General features: G+C 39.2%; 1 protein-coding gene across 11 annotated transcripts in view; it reads left to right on the plus strand.

The window, feature by feature from the left end:
* C2H1orf226 (chromosome 2 C1orf226 homolog) overlaps positions 1–19,387 on the plus strand; it is a 420,186-nt gene that overhangs the window by 269,229 nt on the left and 131,570 nt on the right. The window lies entirely within an intron of this gene.

The following is a 19,387-nucleotide window of genomic DNA, read 5'->3' on the forward strand; positions in this document are numbered from 1 at the left end:
GAAGATTTGAGGGACGGCTTTTATTAACAAGAGGGAGTAGAGAGGGAGACATTTGATTGGAGCTTTGTCAGGTAGGTGGAATTAAGCCAGCATAAGCTATAGGAAGAAGAGCTTTCCAGTAATAGAGAACAATATACCATGAGCCCAAACAAGTGAGATGGTACTTCAGTTTATTGGGGGAGTGCAATGAGAAGTCTTTAAAGGTTGGAAGAAGGACATTTAAAGGGTTTATGGTAATAACATTAAGTCTAGAAAAATCTTTCTACTATTTCAAAAGGCTTCTTTTTTCTCCTTAAGGGATCTCATCCATTCCAAAAAGCTCTAGGTTAGTTTGCATGCTTTGTCTTTAGACATACTTCATGTATCTGAATCAGTGATAGAGTACACATAATTAGAGCACATATACAAATACACATGCGTTCTCTGCAGCTCCGAGTCATAGACTCATAGATCATTAGAGCTAGAAGGAACCCTAAAGAGGATCTAGTTTCAGCCTCTCCTTTTGCAGGTTAGAACATTTGAAGCTCCAGTTAGACCTTGAGTTTGTAAGAGAACTAGAACCCTGGTCACTTGGGCCTTTATCCATTGTTTTTCCATTCCTCTGGGTCTTCTGGTGAATCATCTGAATTCTTAATAATGGCATACCTTTGCATAGCATTTTAAATTCTACAAAGCAACCGTATCTCCTTAGTGCTGTAGGTTTTATTGTCCCCACTTTACTGATGGAGAAACTAATGATCTGAAAGTTTAAGTGGTTTGCCCATCATCACAGTCAGTAAATGTCACAGGAGGGGCAATGAAATCCAAGTGTGTCCTGCCTCCCAAGTTCTACATACATTCCATAACCTCGTAGAGTCTTTCCTTAGAAGACGAGTAGATGGTACTTCATATGATATTTACAAGTATCTCCTTTTTTGTGTGTAAGACACTGGATGGCTGTTGTAAAGTATATAAAGAGTAAGCTACTGCCTGTGTCACTAAGGAGTGTATTGTGCAGTCCATTTGGAAGCTAGTACAGGAAAAAGTTAAGTAATAAGAGCTTTAAGTAACAAGGGAAGACTGTGTCAAGTTTTGCAATATGTAGTTTTTCCAAACAAAGCTGTAAGGGAGATTGACAGATTTTCTGATTTTCCTGCATTTTTGTGTTAGGAAACGTTCATGTTTGTTTCTGTTTGTCGAGTTCCTAATCATAAAAAGGAAAAAAAAAATTAAGACAGCAATTGAAGAGATGTTCTAAGGCAGTGCATGAGTTGCTGAGTAAATTGTATAGACAGTAAATGCTATAGAATTCAGAGAAGAGAGAGATCAATCATTTCAGGCTCCAGTGGGTTGGGAAATGAAGAGATGATATTTAAGCTGGGCCTTTAAGGATGGGTAAACTTTTACTGGGGGGTTGGAAAGAAGAAGAAAGGCACTCACAGAATCTTGCTTGGAAGGGGCTTCAGAGGCAGTCTTGACCAACCTTTACCTGTCTAGGAATCCCTGATAAGTTGCAATTTCTATCTACCATCCAACCTCCAGTGAGGGAGAACCTCCTACTCTTAAGGCATCTCATTCTGCTGTTGGGTAAATCTATGGAAGTTTTTCCTTATGTTGAACTGAAATCTGCATATCTGCCAAGGACCAAGGAGAACTGGTCTTTCACATTCTTTTCTTTATTCACTTCTTTTCTATTCAAGTCTTTAATATGACAGCCTTTCAGATATGTAAGGTTAGCTATCATTCACTCTCCAAAGTGATTTCTTAGGACCTATTTGTGCAAAAAATATTTATAGCAGCTCTTTTCATGGTGGCAATGAATTGGATATTGAGGAGATGTTCATCAGTTGGAGAATGGCTGAACAAATTGTGGTATATGGTTGTGATAAAATACGATTACACTTTAAGAAATGCTAAATAAATAGGATGATTTCAGAAAAACCTGGGGGAAAAAACCCCAAATGATTTCTTCTTCAAAACAGATATTCTCAGTTCATGGTAGGAGATTGCATCATGAGTGCAGAACTCAAGAAACAGAAAGTATACAGTCTCTTTTGGAGGAAAGATTATATTGGCTCTATCTTTGGGTGGTCTCCAGGACTTAGCATGGTGCATCATATTTAACAAGTACATAAAATGTTGACTAAGTTGGGTTGAATTAAATTGAATTAAATTGGACCAGAGCCAAGGATTTGCATAGGAGAGTAAGTGGGAGATAAGGTTGGAGAAGTAGATTGTGGTCATATTGTGGAAATCCTTTCATGCTCAACTAAAAAGGGAGGATTTTATTCTGCAGACTACGTGAAGCCACTAGAAATTTCTGATGGGGAAAATGACAGAATGAAAGCTGGATTTTCAGACAATTATCTGACAATGTGCTAATCATATATATTTCATTGCCAGAGCACATCCCTTGTTGGGTGTCCACAGTTCCTTTGTAGAGAACTCAGACTTTTTGTAATAGCAAAGTGATGGCATTTTATACTGAAAAAAAAAAAGGCAGAATGTACAGACATGGAAATACACGTAGGGAAAAAATGAGTAAAGAAAGAATGGAGATCAAAGAAAACTAGGCTGGTGAGCTCTTACTGGATTCAAATGAGATTATATACATAAAGGATATAGCAACAGTAATAATGACAAAATCATATTAATTAACAGTCATCAGACTTTAGAGATTATTTTGAGAATAGAAACTGCAACAATAGCTGACGTTTATATTCAGCTTCATAGATTAAGAAGTACTTTCCATCTATTATCTCGATCTTTGTTGTATGTTGGTTTACAAAGGTCAAGACTTGGGGTTCAGATGTGTAATGGAGAGTTTGGCCTCCTGTTCTGCTAATGCTTTCTTTGATTTTCTGTAAGAGTCCTTCCCTTCCCTTCCAGCCATCAGGGAGTCAAGAATAGAAATGGAATCTTGCATTGGGAATTGTTCCAGAAGAGAGTGGCTGGCTAAGGCTGTATGGAACTGGGGACCCTGCCAACATAATGCAATTCTTACATCTATAGAGGCTTCTGTGTCAGGAATGAACAGCAAGATCAGAAGCACAGGGGAAAAAAACTCAAAAGAGAGATGAAATAGTGGTGAAGTGTCAGAATGGCTCAGTACATTGGATTTCCCACTTCCTCCCAAACTGATGACCTCTAAATGATTTCACCAGATACTCTTTCCCCCAGAGGCTTTCTCTACACTCACTGCTCCAACCCTCATTCATCACTTAGCTTGTTGTTTAGTCTCAAGGGTACATAGGTGAGCCAGCAGTTCAGCCAAAGTCCTTGTTAGGATGTGAGGATTCAGCGATGGGAAGTTATTCTTAAACTACTACTACTAGTAATAATAATAGTTAACATAGAGAGCACTTTGAGGCTTGCAAATACATTTACATATTTATATCTCATTTTTCTTTTTTAAACTTTAGTTTAATAATACTTTATTTTACTTTTTCTCCAATTACATGTAATAACAATTTTTAATATGTTTTCTGAAATTATGAGCTCCAACCTCCCTCCCCTTCACCCTTCCTGAGATGGTAAACAACTTAATCTCATTTGATCTTTTGTAACCGCTTTGCGAGGTAGGTGTTATTATTATCACCTTTTTTGTCTTCTATTACAATATCCTGCTTCATGATGAAAAAATTCTGGGCTCTGATATTTTGTCAAAAGTCAGTCTGGTAAAAGGCAACTAGACGTCTCAGTGGATTGAGAGAGCCAGGCCTAGATATGGGAGAACTTGGGTTCAAATCTTTGCAACACTTCCTAGCTGTATGACTCTGGACCAGGCACTTAACCCCCATCACCTAGCCATTAACTCTCTTCTGCCTTGGAACCAATATCCAGTATTGACTCCAAGATGGAAGGTAAGGGTGTGAATAAAAAAAGTCAATTAAGTGATTATGCAATTGAGAATAGAACCTCCCCACCTCCATCTCCCACCCTATTCCCTCCCTCATTTCCCTCTTCCTTTTAAAAACTTACTTTCTTTATCATACTTTGTCTATGTTCATATCCAAACTTGTCTTCCTATAGAGCCTCATATGTTCCTCAATCTTCTCGTAGAGAAGTCTCATTTCTGCATTACAAACACCACAATGGTTGGCCTTGGGGACAGCACATGATGTCACAGGGGAAAGAGTTAATCAGGGAAATCCAGGAATAAGTTGGATGAGATGATGATGGACTATATGGGGGAAAGTATTTAAAAAAAATTTAATTATATGAGTAACAAAACCACCTGACCCATTCTGGAATCCTTATACCCAAGAGAATTTGCTGTAATGGGAATATGGTGGAACTAGAATTGGAGGCAGCCATATTTTATGGCTAAGGTCTTTTTTTTTTTATGCCCATATGTTAACATATGAGCCACATCTGTTCAAGGCCACTAAAGCAGTTTGAGCATTTGCAAAATGACTTAGTTGAGAATAAGAAGAGAATGTAGGATATGGTGCTACTTGAGTTTATTTCAGAGAATCCTGGGATGGCATATTGTCATGCTTGGAATTTGGTCAGGCTTCCCATCTAGGTTTCTTCAGTATTTCCTATGACTATCAGAGAGCTCTGGTGTGGAAAGTCAGCAGACAAATGAGGGTCTAGATTCTCTCCTTTGCTAGCCAGTCCTGTCACCTTCCTGGGACTGAGTCATCTTTATCTTTCAGCAGCAGTCCAAGATTCTATCCTTTGTTTTTGTAGGGGATCAATTTAGACTCCAAGGAAAAGACCGCCACCTGCTGACAATAGAGGATTGTCATTATTGTCCTTTAAATTAATTTCTTAATTAAATCAAATTAATTCTGCTAGATCCCTTCCTGCTATGTGTCTTTTGCAAGCTACTGGAGCACTGACTGTCCTAGAATGGAAGCTTCTTAAGTAAGAGAATCAGGTCTGCTTAACTTCTGTGAATGGAAACCTAAGCAGTGTCTTGTACAAGTGTGTTAAATACATGTTTATATGCATATGTATGTATATTATATATTTTAAATGATAACTTGTACCTGATTAGACTTGTAAGTAAAAATTATAAGGTGGGAAATTTCAACTAAAAAGGGAGAAGAAAAGGGTTTTAAAAGAATGCATACCCTTTGATCCAGCAATGCCACTACTAGGTTTGTACCCCAAAGAGATAATAAGAAAAAAAGACATGTCCAAAAATATCCATAGCCATCCTCTTTGTGGTGGCAAAAAATTGGGAAATGGGGGGTGTTTCTCGATTGGGGAATGGCTGAACAAATTGTGGTATATGTTGGTGATGGAATATTATTGTGCTGTAAGGATTGATGATCTGGAGGAGTTCTATATGAACTGGAAGAACCTCAGTGAACTGATGCAGAGTGAAATGAGAAGAACCAGGTACACAGAGAGTAAAACATTGTGGAACAATCCAACGTAATGGACTTTGCTACTTGTAGCAATGCAACAAACTGGGACACTCCTGAAGGACTTATGTGAAAGAATGATATTCACATTGAGGGAAAGAACTATGGGAGTGGAGATGCAGGGGCAAAATGTAATGATATCACCTATCACATGTATATATGGGTATGTGATTTAGGGTTTAGGCTTTGAAGAATTACTCTATAGCAAAAATGAGTGGTGTGAAAATAGGTATCAAATGATCACATTTGTATAACCCAGTGGAATTGCTTGTTGGCTCTGAGAGGGGGGAGGAAAGAGGGGAGAGAGAGAATGAATCACAAACATGGAAAAATATTTAAAAATAAAAATTGTAATTAAAAAATAAATTAAAAGGGGAAGAACCTTCTATCAAGAGCTCCCCAATAAGGAATGAAGGAAACCAAAATCTATTAAATGTCAACTATGTGCAGAGACTGTGCTTTATAAATATTCTCTCATTTAGTCCTTATTTTGGAGGTAGGTACTATTATTATTCCATGTCAGGTAGGTATTAATTATTATTCTCATTTTACAGTTGGAGAAACTGAGGAATCCCAAGGTTAAGTGATTGGCCCAAGGTCACACAGCTAACAAGTTTCTAAGGCCAGATTTGAACTTATGTCTTCCTGATTCCAGGCCCAGCACTCTATATACTATACCATTTGGCTTCCAATAATGATAGAAATGGGCTGCAGGGGAGGGTGGTGCTATCTGGCTCAGTGGATAGAAAATCAGGCCTAGAAATGGGGGGTTCAAATCTGGCCTCAGACATTTCCTAGCTGTGTGACCCTAGATAAGTCAATTAATCCTTGTTGCCTAGCCCATACCACTCTTCTGCCTTGGAACCAATACATTGCATTGATTCCAAGATAGAAAGAAAGAAAGAAAGAAAGAAAGAAAGAAAGAAAGAAAGAAAGAAAGAAAGAAAGAAAGAAAGAAAGAAAGAAAGAAAGAAAGAAAGAAAGAAAGAAAGAAAGAAAGAAAGAAAGAAAGAAAGAAAGAAAGAAAGAAAGAAAGAAAGAAAGAAAGAAAGAAAGAAAGAAAGAAAGAAAGAAAGAAAGAAAGAAAGAAAGAAGAAAGAAATGGACTGCTTTGTGATTTAGGATTCTCCTCTTCACTGGAAGAGTTCAAACACAGACTGAGTAATCATGCATTGATGAGAGTCAGTGTGGCCAAGTAGATATCAGGAATCAGGAAGCCCGGGGATTCAAATCCTGTCTCTGACCTATATACTAGCTCTGTGCACAATTTATTTAACTAAGTTAATAATAATGCCTGTGGTGCCTACTTACTTCATAGAGTTGTAAGACTCAAATGAGATAACTTTAATAGTTCTGTGATACTTGTATCAATACAAATAATTGTCCAGCATCAATAGTCCTGCTTTGGGGGAGAGTTTTGATGGAACGATTTCAGAAGTTCTTCTGCTCTCATTTTGTGATTCTCTGATCCTTGGAGTTGATGAGGTACCGGGAGCAGGAAGAATAGTTTATCCAATCTAGTTCATTGGGAAGCAAGCCCAGGACCCTTTCTGTGCATAGTTAGGTGGAATAGGTGGTTGCCTATTTTGGGAGACACCATAAACCCCCAATTATTTCTAAACATACCATCTCTCTAGTTGCTGAGTTTTACTGTTAGTCACTCTTTGGAGTTAAGCCATCAAGATCCCCTATTCAAATGTCGTAGTTACCAGGGATGCATTTTATTAACTCCTGGGATCATTCAGAATGATGTTTATCCACTTAATCAACCTGTTCCCTAACAGGTCCATCAGTCCAATCATCTCTTCTCTTCTCTTCTCTTCTCTTCTCTTCTCTTCTCTTCTCTTCTCTTCTCTTCTCTTCTCTTCTCTTCTCTTCTCTTCTCTTCTCTTCTCTTCTCTTCTCTTCTCCTCTCTTCTCCTCTCTTCTCCTCTCTTCTCCTCTCTTCTCCTCTCTTCTCTTCTCTTCTCTTCTCTTCTCTTCTCTTCTCTTCTCTTCTCTTCTCTTCTCTTCTCTTCTCTTCTCTTCTCTTCTCTTCTCTTCTCTTCTCTTCTCTTCTCTTCTCTTCTCCTCTCCTCTCCTCTCTTCTCCTCTCTTCTCCTCTCTTCTTTTCTCTTCCTCTTCTCTCTTCTCTTCATCCTACTCCTCTCCCCACCCCCATCATTCTTTTCTAGCCTTGATGTTCCCATTCCTCCTACACAAGCTCATTTCTTGTTCCTTCCAAATATTGGAAAACATTTTAAGTATCTCCCTCAGCTAATTCAGTAGTGAGGCAATACACCCTATTTATGGCTTGTTGTAGACTTTGGGCCACATATCAGTTGCTGGAACTGTCCTGCTTCCAGAGTTCCCTTGTTCTCTTGTGAACACTCCTCTTATTCACTTAACGAAATGATTCTGATACTTGTTTTTTAATGTGCCTTGAGAAATAATAAAGGTAGAAGTAGCTTGTCAATGCTATCTTATTAATGATAGCTGGAAGTGCTTATCTACCTTCATGGATCAGTCCTTCAGTTGCTGTTCTGGTCCCTGTGACCTGGCAACATGCCCCCAGGCAGACCTGGATTCAGGCTGGGTTCCAGGGGCTGTTCCACTTCTCTGTAGGGAACAGCTGTTCCTCAGATGCTCCCAGCAGCCCTAAAATTGCCTACACTTGTTGCTGTTATCTTTCCTTGGAGGGCTCCCATTTAATTTGCCCTTTATGATCTCAAGTGAGTCCCTGGCTTCCAGGAAGACGCCTCCCTCACCTGGAACATCTGTGCCTATGCAGTTTTCCTCCCTTCCCCTCCCTTATGACCTTCTAGTTGATTGTTTCCAAATTATGACTTGTTTGCCTGCTTCCTGGCTCAGAGCTTGCTACAGGAAGACCTTGCCGCTTGTGTGTCTGATGGCTGTAGCGCTGAAGTGCCTCTCATTCTATGGTATGTGAATCATGCCAGAGAAAGGAGGGAGCAGGTAGATAAAGGCAAATATTTTGGTAGAATCTAGGCTTTGCCTATAAGCTTCTACGAGGGATCATGAGAAGGCCTGGTTACTATAAAAGCTTTTGTAGTTAGCAAGATTTAATTTCCCTTTGCTTCCCATAATATAGGAATTCACGCTCTACCATACCCTGCAATAACAGGAATTTCCTTTGCTAGGTCCTGGGTTCTAATGTATGAAAATTTAATTCTACACAAAAGGTAAATTGGAACTGTGTCTCTCTCTCTCTTTTAACAAAGGCCTTCTTTGCCTTAAAAACCATTGTAAGGTGGAGAGGGTAGCTAGAGTATAGAGAAAAGAATTCTGGGCTGGAAGTTGAGAGACCTAGATCTGTCATAATTAATACCAACTCTTCTACTAATGACCAAGTCACGTAATCTCTTTTGTCCTTCTTATCCTTTACTGTAAATGATTTGTAAAATCAGCAGTATTTGGGGCTGTGGGCAGATGGGACAATCATCCTCCAAAATGGCAGAGGATGAATTTCAACAACCACTGATTTATATAGCGGGAAAGATATATGGGTGATGCAGGTGGGGAAGGAGGAGAAAAAAACAACAATAATAAAAGGCTTTAGTAAAAATCTAATCATAACAAAACAGAAGAATGGTTTAGAAGAGGTCCTGGGAAAGCAAAGGTGAAAAGAAAATAGGACCTGTCCTTAAGGAACTTACATTCTAAGGGAGCAAGAGGGGGCAAAATACAATTTGTATACAGATAAGTACACGAATCACCTCTTCACTCTACTGATACTGGTCTCTCTTAGACAAATCTTATTGCCTTTTCTCAATCTCATTCAAAAGCATGGCATTTGATAGTGTTGGCCACCCTCTCCTCCTGGATATTGTCTCTTCTCTGGGTTTCCTGATTCATCAATTTCTACATCGTGCCTCCATGTTCCCTGCCACCGACTTACCATGGAATTTTGATTATCTCATTTCTGGTCCTTTATTTCTCTATGTTGTAAAATAATCACTGTGGTCTCATTTGGATCTAAAACTTTATGATGATAAGTATTCTTTAAAGCAATAGTACATTATGGAATCTTGTTTATTCTCTCCCCTCCCAAAAAAGATTAAGACTAAGATTGATCTTCTGGGAAACACATTTATCATTTCTAAATGAGATATAGCTATAATGAACTAGCCTAAAGGTTGGCATCTTTGACTGATATTTCTGCTCTATCATAAGAAAATTTGTATAAATTTAGACATAGAGGTAAATTGATTTTATCTTTGCCTTTCCAGAATTTCTTATGGTTCTGATAAACAATCAAAAACTATTCTGGGTCTAGAAATTATGTCTGAATGTCATTGTTGTTCCTGTTTCCCAAATTCCAGCTCCATAAGGATTGAAACTGGACTAATAATAATAATAACTAGCCTTTATCCAGCACTGGAAGTTTTTGGTCTCTACAATTGATATTTCATTTTATCCTCGCAACAATGCGGGGTGAGATAGATATCATTGTTATCTTCATTCCCTGGATGAGGAAACTAAGGCAGACAGTTTAAGTGAGTTGGCTAAGGTCACACAGCTGGTAAGTGTCTGAGGTCAGACTTGAACTCAGATTTTTCCTGACTCTGGACCCAGCTCTCTATCCATGATTCACCTAGACACCCATTAAATTGATATGATGGTTTGGAGAAAAAAAAATCAATACTTCCAACCCACAATGATGGCAGATCTAACTGAATTCAACCAGCACTTGAGTACCTACTTCATTGTGTGCTTGGCACATGCCTTGGAGGATCCAGTGAACTTTGGGGTTTTTGTAAAGTATTTCATATATCTACAGTAATTTGTTTTAAGTACAATTTAGCTAATTAAACATGTTTTAGTAAGTTAAATTTGGGATTGTAATAATGTGTTAGTGTTGTTTCACTTGGCCCCAGAGGGCAGAATTAGGAGCGATGGATTGATATTGTAGAAAGGTGGATTTAAGCTTGATAGAAGGAAAAACTCTCTAAGAATTAGAATGGTTATAAACCTAATGATCCTAAGAATAAAAATGAAAAGAGAAACAAAATTTAATGTCACATAATGAGAATAACCAAGCTTTTCTCCAAAGAAGAGACGAGAAAATGTACCTCTCTTTCATCTTTGCAGAGGTGGTAGACCATGCATATGGAACACAATATCTCTATCGTCAGACACAATTGAAGAATTGGTTACTTTTCCTCAGCCATTTTTGTCTCTTCATTTTTTGTAATAAGGGATGACTCTTTAAGTATTTGGAAATGAAAGTGTTGTAAAAACAGAAATTATCAATTAAAATCAAAAATTTTAAAAGAAGTAGACTATCCTAAAGAACAATAGGTGTCTTTTGGGGCCAAAGGAAGTAGAAGGTGGATGATAACTTATCAGGAATCATAGAATCCAAGTTTTAGAAGGAACCTCATTGGATCTAGTTCAACCCATGTCTAAATAAAAGCCTGTTCAACAATATAACTGAGAAAGGGTCATTAGACCTTATTCTGGCCAGTTTCCTGTTTGGGAATTGGTTGGATTCAATGGCTATTGAGTTCTGATAACAACAACAACAATGATAATAAAGCTAGTGTTTATATAGCACTTTAAGGTTGGCAAATGTTTTACACGTCCTATCTCATGTGATCCTCACAACAACCCTGTGAGGTAGGTGAGGAATTATTATTTCCATTTGATGAAAGAAGAGACTAAGACTAAAAGAAGGTAAATGACTTGCCCAGGGTCATACAACTAGTCAGATTTGAACCTTGGTCTTCCTAACTTTATCCACTTTGCTCCCTGGCTGTGTCTGGTCCAATACTGAGATTTATGAGCTCTGGTAGTTAACATGAAATCAGTCTACAGGTAGAATTTAAAAACAGATATGTTATAGTTTACAGTGAATGCTTGACATTGTTGTCCACTGGTTTTACTCTTTGACAAATCAAAAATGGCTGTTGTAGTTGGGAAGGCAAACTATGTCCCATATTACTAGCAGGGTTGAAGAAGGGTTGGCCCTGCCAACTGGTTCTATCACTTCCCATAATCTCTAATTCTGTAGGTATTCTCTGGCCTGTCTCAGAGATCAACAGCTCTTAATTCTTCATTCTGTGGGATTTTTGTTAATACTTTCCCTATTTTTTCCATAAAGCATCTACCTAACACCTTGGAGGTTTCTCCTATATTCTTTTCGTGTGAGCTCTGAGAAGAAAACTCAATTTACCTTTAAAGATTCTTTTCTTGTGTTTCCATAACTTATACCCAGTTGCTTTGTACCCACAACCCAAATTATTAACTTTTAAAATTGCACAACTCTGTGGATTGTATACACATGTGTGTGTCTATTCGAGCCTCTAGGAATTATCATCTGTGTTTTGTTGTTCAGTTGTTTCAGTTTTGTACATTTATTTATGACCCTATTTTTAATTTTCTCGGCAATAATTTGCTATTTCCTTCTCTCGCTCATTTTATAGATGAGGAAACTGAGGCAAATGGGGCTAAGTGACTTGCCTAGGGTCACACAACTAATGTCTAAGGGCAAATTTGAATGCAGAAAAATGAATCTTCCTCACCCCAAGCCTGGTGCTCCATTCACTGCACCATCTGACTGTGTACACAATCCTTAGACACAGGAAACTATATAAAGAAAGTGTGTGTATCATTAAATTCCAAAGTGAGTGAAAGAATATTGTAGGACTTCATTGCTTATTATAGCTAAATATATGTAACTTATTAGTCAATCACAGGGAGTATCTAGGTAGCATAGACTAGATGGAGTGCCAGGTCTGGAGTCGGGAGGAACTAGGTTCAAAACTGGTCTCAGACACTTATTAGTTGTGTGACCCAGGACAGGTTGCTTAATCCTTAAGTGCCTAGCCCTTGCTGCTCTTCTGTCTTAGGACTGATTCTATTTTATTTTTTAAAGCCTTACTTTCTGTCTTGGAATTAATAATGTGTATTGGTTCCAAGGCAGAAGAGTGGTAAGGGCTAGGCAGTTGGGGTTAAGAGACTTGCCCACCATCACACAGCTGGGAAGTGTCTGAGGTCAGATTTGAACCCAGGACCTCCCATCTCTAGGCCTGGCAATCCACTGTTTATTTTATTTTTTAATGGAAAAATCACAGAGCTTCCAGGTGAGCTGTTGGCATATATTTCTTATTGCTCCTATTGGATTGTAGTTACAGGAGGGCAGGGGCCATTTCCTATTTTGTCAGACCTCTCTCCATGTGGTACACCTAGTAGGACCTTAATGAATGCTTTTTGGATTGAATCAAACAATGGTTTGCATTCCCCACAGTACCCAATGTAAACACATTAGAAGAAAAATGGAAGGAAAGAAAGGATGTTTTTCTTGAAAACTAATGAACAGAGCAGTGTGATCATTTAGGAGTGTTAATACAAGCACTTCTTCATTTAGCCTTCTACCTACAGAGCGGGGGAACTTTCAAGTCTGTTGCTGTTCAGTCATTTCAGGTATGCCCAATTCTTCTTGACCCGTTAGGGGATTTTCTTGGCAAAGATACTGGAGTGGTTTAATTTCCTTCTCCAGTTCATTTTACAGATGAAGAAACTGAGGCAAACAGGGTTAAGTGACTTGCTCGAGGTCACATAGCTAGTAAGTATCTCACAAACTCATCTTCCCATTATTGTGGGAAGTGTTTTGGTTTGAATGGATTTAGGGAGTCAGGATCAAGATAAACCTTAATATCTTCTATCCATTTCTCTTGGTCACAGAAAGAGCTTCACCTATGGTAAAATGACTTTGTTCCCTGGAATTAAAATTTAGAGAGAGCCTATTTAACACATAGACTTCTTTAACAATATAGAAACCACTGTAATAAATAAATCTCTGACTTTTCTGAGCTGAATTTGTCCTTATTTGCTTCTGGATTATTCTTATGTTATTCTTATTCTTATATTATTCCTGGATTAAAAATTGGTTTGAGAGAGTATGTGATTCTTGCTTCTTGCTCCAATCCTGATGCCAGCAGTCTGGTCACAAAGAAGAGATAGCCTTGGCCAACCACTTAAGGCAACAGAAAAGCCAACAGTCATCCATGAGTCCATTCTTTTTGGTTGGGAAATAGCTGGTGCCAATAAGTACCTGGGCATTTTCTTGGGTGATAAATGTGGAGCGAAGAGCCAAGAGACATTTTTGAGAAGGTCTGGTTGTTACCCAGGGAAGAAATTTTCCCCCTGAAACATTAGAAAGGAATCTAAGAGCCCAATAGGAGTTTGTCCTCTATTTCATTGCCTATTCATTCTCTTTTTAGTCCCTCCTCATACTTCTCTTCAGTGCCCTACAATGACTAGCGCTGAGACCTATGGGTAGGAGGGAGCTAGCACTATGAGCAGGCAGGGGAGAAATGTTGGACAGCCAGGAGCCATTCAAATTCATGAGCTGTCCTTTGTGTCCCTGGTGCTATTAAGTAACTAGATTTTGTACCATCTCTAACAGTGTTTACTAATCATTGACTATGCTCAACCCTGAAATAACTCTTTGGTGCTACCCTAGCCCCTAGTGCCCACCTTGTCCCTAGCAATCCCATCCACTAGGAGAGACTGAGCTAGTGGACAGAGTTGAAGGACTCTGTTGTCCCATTTCACAACCCAAAGAGTGATTCAGTGCCACTAGCAGTCACATGGCAGTAGCTTGATGGAAATAGATTTAGGTTGTTTTCATTTTTCCATCAAAAGTTAGTCCCTGTAGGTTTTCTCTCTCTTTGCTTGGGTTCAGGCTGCCAAAGCAAATATACCAGTTCATTTTATTCATGTTGAGAGAAGGGGCTGGGCAAATTGGCACAGACCCCACCACTGGCGTGAGATTTGTGAGACGCCAGGCAGGCAATGGGAAACTCACTAATGGGGGTACTGGCCAGCCTGTTTGTTCTGAACTTTTATCATGCACAAACGTTTGGAAATCTGGAGCAAAAAAAAAAAAGAATGAATTGGTCTTTACCTAGCTCAAACCCAGGAAAACAGATGCTTCCTCCTTTGCAACTCTGAGAATTAAAGCTAAGCAGCTTCTGGGGAATATAGGTTGGGGAAAAGAAGACATTTTCCTCTGTTCTACCTTGCTATTCTCAATCCTGGACTAAGGCAGAACCTTCCACAAAAAAGCTACCCATTTCTCCATCTTCTTCCCTGGAACGAGAACAGTACTCCATAGCATACTTGTCTAAGTCAGGAGGAATTGCCAACTTTAATATTTAGTGTGTTTAGATATTTAATTTCCATTTATTTCCATGGGTTCCATCAGAGCTACAACCCAAAGAATTCTGATCTATCTGGAAAACAGCTTCTGATGGTCGTGATAACTTTATGTAGCACAGGTCTAGTTTTAGCCCTGAAGCTGATGCTAATGGTACTCAAGTGGTCTTTTGCAATTTAAGTGGACAAATATTCTTCTATTCAGACTCTTGAGTGTCTGTTCATGGGGAAAGTCTGTATAATACTTCACCAGGAGAAAAGACAGGGGGGATAGCTAGGTCACTCAATGTTTAGTGAGTTAGGTCTAGAGAATGGGAGGTCCTGAGTTCAAATCAGGCCATAGACATTTCCTAGCTTTGTGACCCTGGAGAAGTCAATCCCAATTACCTAGCTCTTTCTGTTATTCTTCCTTAGAACTGATACTTGGTTTTGATTTTAAGACAGAAGGTAAATTAGAGAGACAGACAGACAGACAGAGTGAAGGAGAGAGACAGTGAGAGTCAGAGAGAGAGAGAGAGAGAGAGAGAGAGAGAGAGAGAGAGAGAGAGAGAGAGAGGTTATAGACTACATTTTAGGCATTTGATGGCATTGAAAGTATTTTCACCAACTTCCTAAGATACAGCCAGAAGGTACATTCACTACTGCTGAAATACATGTGATTCTCCCATCCCAAGAGGTACATTTAGCAAACAGTATGGATAAGGTTATAAAAAAACTTTTTTTTGGGGAAGCAATTAGATTCCAGATACCCAGAAATAGAACCTAAGACTGTGTTGGCAAACCTATGGCACACATTCCAGAGGGGACTGCTCCCTTTTCTCTCTCCACTGTGCCTAAGGGCATTTCTCACATTATCCACCCCTCTGCCCAGCAGAGCAGTGGGAGAGCTTCCTCCCTCCCCTATCTGGGGTAAGGCAGAGTGCTCACATGTGGTATGAGAGTTGCAGTTTGGGCAGTCAGTCTCTAAATGGTTCACCATCACTGACCTAGGGAATCTAGTGCTTGTGACTAGGCTCTGGCAAGGATTATGCCCAGGATAGGGAAGTTTAAAGGTCCAAGATGCTCACCAATGACTCTAAGAAGGAGACTAGTGGAATTTTAGAGGGAAGAACTAATTAAGAAATGCAAACATTATAACTACAATATTTTTCTGGACATAAGAAAACATTTCCTCTTACACTTCCCTCAAAATACACTCAAAAACCTTAATCCACTTCCTTTTGTTAATGGAAAAATATAATCATCTTTGATTGGCATTTGAGCATGGCCCTCCACAATGTTGCTTCAACCTTCCTTTCCAGTCTTATTTCATGCTGTTTCTCTTCACATAATTATACATTCTGATCAGAATGAATTTCCAGTTGTCCTTGGTTCTTGTCTTGACCCTCTTTGATCTCTAAGACTCAGATCATCTTCCATTACACCTTCTCTTCTTTCAAGGTAATTCAAATGTGACCTACTTCATTTCCTGGGTTCCCTGGTTCCTTCAAGTTCTAGCTAAAATCCTAACTTCTACAGGAAAGCTTTTCCCATTTCTTCTTAATTATAGTGCTTTCCCTTTGTTGATTACTTCTTTTTTCATCTTTACAGTTTGTACATAATTGTCTGCACATTGTTTCCCCACCCCCACCCCATTAAATTATAAGTTCCTTGAGGGCAGGGACTGTCTTTCATCTTTCCTTGTATCCTCAACACTTAATCCAGTGCCTGGCACCTAGTTGGTGCTTAATAAATTATTATCAACCAGTTGACTGGGTGACTCCATGAAGCCTGCCTTGAGTTCCCCAACTAAAAACATTCTGACCTTCCTCTCTTTGCTCATAAAACAGACTATTTTGTTTCTTCCCTTTTGTGTCTATAATCTAGTCTCTTTGTTAAAATGTAAGTTCTTTAAGAGCCAGTGACTGTCTTTTTTTTCTTCTCATTTTCATGTGTCTGTCTCTTAGCCCATCCTGTTGATAGAGTGAGCCCTTAATAAGTATGTTTTGAATACTTATACTTATGTAAAAATGCCATCCAGTTTAAAGAAAGAAAGGGGTAAAGAGAAGATTGGTGGGGTGGAGGACTGATGAATAGCATGTCTTACAGATAGTAGGAATGCAAATATTTGTTGATTTGGTTTTGCTGAGAGAGGAGAAGAGAAGAAGGAAGTGTGCAAGAACCAAGGAGGGACAAAATGTGTAAATAAGACTTGTTGGAGGTGTCAAAAGGGAGAAGGGGCAGGAAGTTTTAAAATTCAAGATTGTTCTATTTAATGCGGGCTCTGTATTCCCTTGATGTTTTACTTGGAATTCATGTCTAATGGTATTTATTATTACTGGCATGAGATATTATTGGTCCTTTATCTGTGTGGTGTCACTGTATCCTCCTGCTGGCCATTCTCCTCTTCCCCAACACAGGTGTGTTATGAAAGTATCTATCTCTGGATTCTTGTATGGGATAGAAGCCAAAAGTGTCTGAGATATTCTGTTTATCCAAAACGAGGAGGCTTGTGGGGTAGTCTGGACCAGTTTCCTGATCACCTCATCATCTCTTCCAGTTGACTTTGGGCAAAAAGCCAAAGTCAACCTTCCTCAGAGATTTATCCTATTGATGCTGCCAGCCCAGAGGCCATTTCATTTCCTGTGTCTAACTGCACCTAAGCAAGTGCAACTTGGGGGTTGAAACAGTGTTCCAAAGAGGGTGTATATGTATATATGTGTGTGTGCATGTGTTTCCATCTGTGTCCATCCACATACATGCACAAGTGTGTGCTCCTCTTAGACACAACTCCAGACTTTGCCAACTTTGAAGCTGCTGTCTCTGAATGACTTCTCTTTTTTTTGGGAGAATAGGAAATTAGCTAGAGAATGCTCTTTTGTGTATGTGTTTTTGCCTTTCTTTGTAAATCATGAACCTTCAGCAGAGTGTTTGCTATATAGTAAGAGCTAACTAAATGTTTGTTTGTTGGTTAACTGATTGATAAAATCAAGGATTTAGAACTAGAAAGGACCATTACATACATCAAATCTAACCTCTTCCCATTACAGATGAGGACACTGAGGCCCCATATCATACAGGTAGTAAGGATGTAACAGAATGAGATTCAATCCCAAATCTGGTCCTCTCTCTGTATTACCACAATTCCCCTTCCCTATCCCATCAATTTAATTAAATAAACATTAATTAAGTCCCTACTATGGGCCACACACTGTATTAAGCTCTGAGGATACAAAGACAAAAAGATGTAATTACCTTCCCTATCTCTTTTGACTAGATCTATTTTTACTTTGGCTTTGTCAGATATCATGCTTGTGACTCCTGCCTTCCTTTTTCTCAGTTGATGCCCAATAGATTCTGCTCCATCCTCTTAACTTTACCCTATGTGTGTCTACCTTTTTCATATGTGTTTCTTGTAGATAACATATGGTAGGGTTTTGGTTTCTAATCCACTCTGCTATTTGCTTGTGTTTTATGGGTGAGTTCATTCCATTCACATTCAGCGTTATGATTACCAGCTGTGTATTTCCCAACATTTTGATTTCCACTCCTAGCTTTGCCCTTTCTTCTTTTCTTATTTCCTTCTACATCAGTGTTTTGTTTTTAATCAGTTCCCCTAATTCCCACCCTTATTTTACTTCCCTCTCTACCCCCCTCCCTTCTTATTCCCCTCTTATTTTCTTTACAGACTACAAAGACAAAAAAGAGACTTCCCCCAACCTCCAACCCCTACTTCATAGGGTTCTGTTCCAATTGGTAGAATGAGTCCAGAGACTGCCCTCTAAGCATGCCACTGGGTCATGGTCCTGAGGAGTCTGAGCTGCAGCCTGGAAACTGAGAGAGAAACTAGTCTTCATCATCAACAACCTACTGCAGCAGCCTTGAAGAAAGGCCATCTGCCTCAGACAACTGCCCCTATTTTCCTCTTTGGAAGAAGAGAGCATGTATATAGCTAACTGGGGAAACATTCCTTGAATATTCAGCCTCTCAAACAGCCCAGGAGATTTCTAGTGATGGCCAAATCAGGGGAAACTGAGATGTAGCCCCCAGTTTGTATATCTTGTTTGTATGTAGCTGTCTGCATGTTGTCTCCCCCTTTAAAATTTGACTCCTTGAAAGCAGGGGATGTTGCTGCCTTTCATTGCCTCCCAGGATTTAGCACATCATCTGGCATATAGTAGGTGCTTAATAAATGTTTTTGACCATAGGGCAGCTAGGTGGCTGAGTGACTAAAGAGCTAGGCTTGGCTTCAGATACTTGGTTCAGATCTGGCTTTAGACACTTCCTAGTTGTGTGACCCTGGGCAAGTCACTTAACCTTACTTGCCTAGCCCTTGCTACCCTTCTGCTTTGGAAATGATACCTACCATGAATTCAAGACAGAAGATATGAGTTGTTGTTTTTGTTGTCTTAATGCTAAATGACTCACCAACCTCTTGCTTAGAAAACCTTTTTCCAGGGCCAGCTGTTCTGTCTTTGGACACAACACAACATCCAGGATTGGGGGTAGATGAGAGGGAAACACTTATTGATCTAAATTGTCATACATTATAATAGGTTCTTGAGAGAGGGCTGTAGGGTCTTAAGAACACTTTACTAGGGAGCTTTATGGGTCTGTGTTCAAATCCGGATCCTGCTACTCTCCAGCTTTGTGACATTAAGCAGTAACTTCATCTCCATTTGTAAAAGGAGGCAGTTAATCCCATTTTCCTAGCCTGGGGGACCTCTCAAGTGCTTTTTAATGGTCATGATCTATGAAGCTCTCTTGAGCTCCCCATTCTTTCTTTGGTATGTATTCTTTCTCTTGGATAAGTGTAATCTCATTAGGAACCCCCAAAATTTGAGCTCCCTCCACTGGTCTAGAGCAATTACTAGTTTGCAATTTGTATT

This window comes from Monodelphis domestica, chromosome 2 (assembly GCF_027887165.1).
Source record: "Monodelphis domestica isolate mMonDom1 chromosome 2, mMonDom1.pri, whole genome shotgun sequence".
Lineage (NCBI taxonomy): Eukaryota > Metazoa > Chordata > Mammalia > Didelphimorphia > Didelphidae > Monodelphis > Monodelphis domestica.